Raw genomic sequence first — 5,178 nt, forward strand, 5'->3', positions numbered from 1 at the left:
AGAGAAACCAAACAAACAAAACAACAAGTGGATGTTCTTGAATGAGTAAAATATGCACCAACATGCTCACACAATAAGATGGCAAATGAAATATGTGGCAAAGCATGCACAACCAATTCTAGCATCTATCAAACAATTGGCGATGACTAGGTCATCTATATATGAGTATATTGACTTAGGAGTTAAATGAAAACATTTGATCATAGGTCATACTCATCGTTTAAGCTCAAGTGGGGTTACCACTTTTACATAATATTTTAATGTGTTCACACCATTAGAGTTGCTTTGACTCAATTCTTTGAGTTAAGCGCCCCCTAGATGTGAGATCCCCCCTTAGAGGGATGAACTAACCTTGGGTTTTGTCGATGATGACTTCATGTAGGTGTTGAAAATGTAGATGCTCAGTATTGATGTAGATCATTTGGAGCAATCCTTTGGAGTGAGTTGCACTTTCAACTTGCCTACATGGGTTAGTCCCACAAGGAACAAACAAGAATATCCATAGACATAGAGTGATGCACACACAAAATGATGTCCATGAAATCATTAGATTACCTTGTCCCTTGCCTTACCAACAAGAGGGTTTGTGACTCCTTGAACTAGTGCAAGATGTGAAAGTTGATTGCACTTGTTCTTGCCAAAATGATATGAGTGAAGAATGTTGGCGGAGTCACCCTCAAGAACTCTCTAGTTCTTCTTCTTCGGGATCCACATCATCTTGATGGGAATCCTTGGAGTTGTAGTTGTACTTGATGAAGTAGAACTTGACGTAGTCTTGGGGACCCACTTGAACGAGGCTTTAGGTGCTTCTTCAAATGCATCAATCTCTTCTTGAAGCTTGTCCTTGCCTTTGTTCTTGTGGTCTTGTGGTGGAAGATCATCTTGAGCTTGTGTCCCCTTGAAGGAAGTAGGATCATACTTCTATTGTTGAGGAACAAAATTTGTCTTGGGGTATTGATCTTCTTCCCACTCAACTACATTGGCGTTGAACTTTCATTCAAAACCAACACCTTGATTCTTCTGGTGCCTTCCTTGCTTGCGTAGAATTTCCTCGAATTGCTTACTCCCGGCAAGGCTCTTGTAAACACCTTTCTCTATAATTCCTTTCAATAAACTATTTTCTTGCTCAAGTGTAACTTGGCTAAGAGAATCATTAGTGGAATCAAGAGAACTACTAGAAGCAATAACATTGCATTTAACATTATTATTGTTACTACTAGAGGAAGTATCTTTCTTGTACTTGTTACTAGACTTGACTTGAGGCATGTAAGTAGATAAGAGTAAACGCTTGGCAATGTAAGAAGAACTTTTCTTGCGGAGATCATCATTGATTGCCTTTAAGAACTCATGCTCTTGCTCAAGATTGAGCTTTTCAAAGTGTAACTTCTCATGGGCCCTTAAAAGTTCTCGATGATCTTCGAAGATAGTTTCACGAGCCAACTTAAGAGTGTTTAGTTCTTTAGTTAGAAGCTCAATTTTCTCGTTATCATTGTCATTCGTTTGATTAGCATGATTAATTGACGTTTCATCATAGTATTCATCACTAGAGTTGTCAACAAGTAAATCATCATCCACAAGCAAGTCATCTTCATCACTATTGAAATCAACATACTCGGGATGTGTTACCTTTGGACCTTTGGCCATGAAGCATCTTCCAATTCCTTCATTTGGTGAGTCAAATATGTCGTAGGAGTTGGTTGACACAAGTGCTAGATCGGCAACACCTTCATCTTGAGTATGTTCGGAGTCGGAGTGATAGCTTCTCCCGGAGTGATTGTCGGAGTCGGAGCCGGAAACCCATTCACCAACATGAGCTTGATGTCTTCGTTTTGTGTATCTCCTTGATGACTTGTCCTTCCTTTCCAAATCCTTGCTTCTCCGTGAGGGTCTTCATTCATAACGATCATCTCTACTCCTCCTCTCTCTTGGTGGTGAATCTTCTCTTTTGCTTCTTCTTTTTGGAGAGTCTTCTCTTCTTTTCTAGGGTGCCGCACACTCATTGGAGTAGTGTCCAGGCTTCCCACAATTGTAGCAATTGCGCTCTCGACTAGAAGATCTCTTGTCATGATAAGACCTTGACTTGGAGCTTCTTTCTTTGCTTCTACTCTTGTAGAATTTGTTGAAGTTCTTCACCATTAAGCTCAATTCTTCATTGAAGGTTTGTTTCTCACTTGATGATGTGGGGGCTTCACTTGAGGCTTTGTAAGCACCACTTGACTTGTTGTGAAGTTCCTCCTTATCCTTGAGTGACTTCTCATGAGCAACAATTCTTCCAATGACTTCTGTTGGCTTGAGATTTTTGTAGTTTGGCATCATTTGGATCAATGTGCACACGGTATCATACTTTCCATCCAATGCTCGTAGGATCTTCTTGATGATGAATCTGTCGGTCATCTCTTCACTCCCTAAGCCGGCAATCTCATTTGTGATAAGTGCAAGCCTAGAGTACATTTCAGTGACACCTTCACCATCCTTCATTTTGAACTTGTCAAGCTGACTTTGGAGCACATCCAACTTGGATTCCTTGACGGATTCGGTACCTTCGTGCATATCAATCAAAGAATCCCAAATTTCCTTTGCATTCTCAAGGCGGCTGATTTTGTTGAACTCTTCGGGGCACAACCTGTTGAAGATGATATCACAAGCTTGAGCGTTGTATTGCAGCATCTTCAATTCTTCCGCATTCGCTTCACGGTTCGGTTCTCTCCCATCAAAGAATTCACCTTGCAAGCCAATACAAATAATTGCCCAAACGGCGGGGTTATGTCCGAGAATATGCATTTTCATCTTATGCTTCCAACTAGCAAAATTAGTACCATCAAAGTAAGAATCTCTACGGTGATAATTTCCCTCGCTAGACGCCATACTCTCCTAGGTTGTGAAACTAAGGCTATGACCACCAAAAGCTATGGAAATCAAAGCAAATGGAAACCAAAGCTCGGATACCACTTGTAGGACCTTGAAGTAAGTCTAGAGGGGGGTGATTAGACTACTTGACCAATTTAAAACTTAACCTTTTCCCAATTTTAGAGTTTGGTAGATTTTAGCTATTTTAGGACAAGTCAAGCAATCATCACACAATTCAAGCAAGCATGCAAAGAGTATATAGGCAGCGGAAATTAAAGCATGCAACTTGCAAGAAAGTAAAGGGAAGGGTTTGGAGGATTCAAATGCAATTGGAGACATGGATGTTTTTGGCATGGTTCCGATAGGTGGTGCTATCATACATCCACGTCGATGGAGAATTCAACCCACGAAGGGTAACGGCTGCGCGAGTCCACGGAGGGCTCCACCCAAGAAGGGTCCACGAAGAAGCAGCCTTGTCTATCCTACCATGGCCGTCGCCCACGAAGGACTTGCCTCACTAGCGGTAGATCTTCACGAAGTAGGTGATCTCCTTGCCCTTACAAACTCCTTGGTTCAACTCCACAATCTTGTCGGAGGCTCCCAAGTGACACCTAGCCAATCTAGGAGACACCACTCTCCAAGAAGTAACAGATGGTGCGTTGATGATGAACTCCTTGCCCTTGTGCTTCAAATGATAGTCTCCCCAGCACTCAACTCTCTCTCATAGGATTTGGATCTGTTGGAAAGAGGGTTTGAGTGGAAAGCAACTTGGGGAAGGCTAGAGATCAAGATTCATATGGTAGGAATGGAATATCTTGGCCTCAACACATGAGTAGGTGGTTCTCTCTCAGAAATGGTAAGTTTGAAGTGTAGGTTTAGTCTGATGGCTCTCTCCACAAATGAAGAGGAGGTGGAGGGGTATATATAGCCTCCACACAAAATATAACCGTTAAACACAATTTACCAAACTCGGTGGGACCGAATCGTTAAACTCGGTCGGACCGATTTAGTAAACCTAGTGACCGTTAGTGATTTTCGGTGGGACTGACATGCACCTCGGTGAGACCGATTCGGTTAGGGTTAGGGCATAACGTAATCTCGGTGAGACCGATTACACAAACTCGGTGAGACCGATTTTGGTAATTAGCTAACCAGAGAGTTGGTCAGGTAAACTTGGTGGGCCCGATTTGCTCTTTTCGGTGAGACCGAAATGTTACAAAAAGGTAACAGAGAGTTTACATTGCAATCTCGGTGGGACCGATCGCTCACTTCGGTTAGATCGAAACGTTACGAAGGGAAACAGAGAGATTGCAAGACCATCTCGGTGAGACCGAGATCCCTATCGGTAAGACCGATTTGCTTAGGGTTTGTGGCAGTGGCTATGACTTTTGGAATCGGTGGCGCCGGATTGGAAGAATCGGTGTGACCGATTTTGGCTTTAGGTTTAGGTCATATGTGGATGTGGGAAAGTAGTTGAGGGTTTTGGAGCATATCACTAAGCACATGAAGCAAGATGCTCATTAAGCAACACCTCATCCCTTCTTCATAGTATTGGCTTTTCCTATAGACTCAATGTGATCTTGGATCACTAAAACGTAAAATGAAGAGTCTTGAGCTGTTGAGCTTGAGCCAATCCTTTGTCCTTAGTATTTTGAGGGATCCACTTTCATCATCCCCTTTGTCCTTAGTATTTTGAGGGATCCACTTTCATCATCCATGCCATGCCATTCATTGAGCTTTCCTGAAATAATAGTCTTGGAATAGCATTAGCTCAATGAGCTATATGTTGTTATGAATTACCAAAACCACCTAGGGATAGTTGCACTTTCAATGTAACCCTTTGTACAACGGCAGGCGCAGACCCTTGCAAAGATAATAAAACGAAGCGCTAGCACCTAAAAACTTGCATGCATGTTTATTTAAGAATGACTTTGATATAGTCAATGATACATACAAATTGGATCATATTGTAGGTGTCAAAACCGGCAGATCTCGGGTAGGGGGTCCTGAACTGTGCATCTAAGGATCGAAGGTAAAAAGGAGGCGGGGGACATGATGTTTACCCAGGTTCGGGCCCTCTCAATGGAGGTAATACCCTACTTCTGCTTGATTGACGATGATGAATCTAGGGGTTACAAGAGTTGATCTATCTCGAGATCATAATGGCTAAACCCTAGATGTCTAGCCTGTATGGTTGTGTTCCTGCCCTACGTACTAAACCCTCCGGTTTATATAGGCACCAGAGGGATCTAGGGTTGTACAGAGTCAGTTACAGAAGAAGGTAAATACATGATCCGAATGCCAAGCTTGCCATCCACGCAAAGGGGAGTC

This window comes from Triticum dicoccoides, chromosome 4B (genome assembly GCF_002162155.2).
Source record: "Triticum dicoccoides isolate Atlit2015 ecotype Zavitan chromosome 4B, WEW_v2.0, whole genome shotgun sequence".
In the NCBI taxonomy this organism is placed as follows: Eukaryota; Viridiplantae; Streptophyta; class Magnoliopsida; order Poales; family Poaceae; genus Triticum; species Triticum dicoccoides.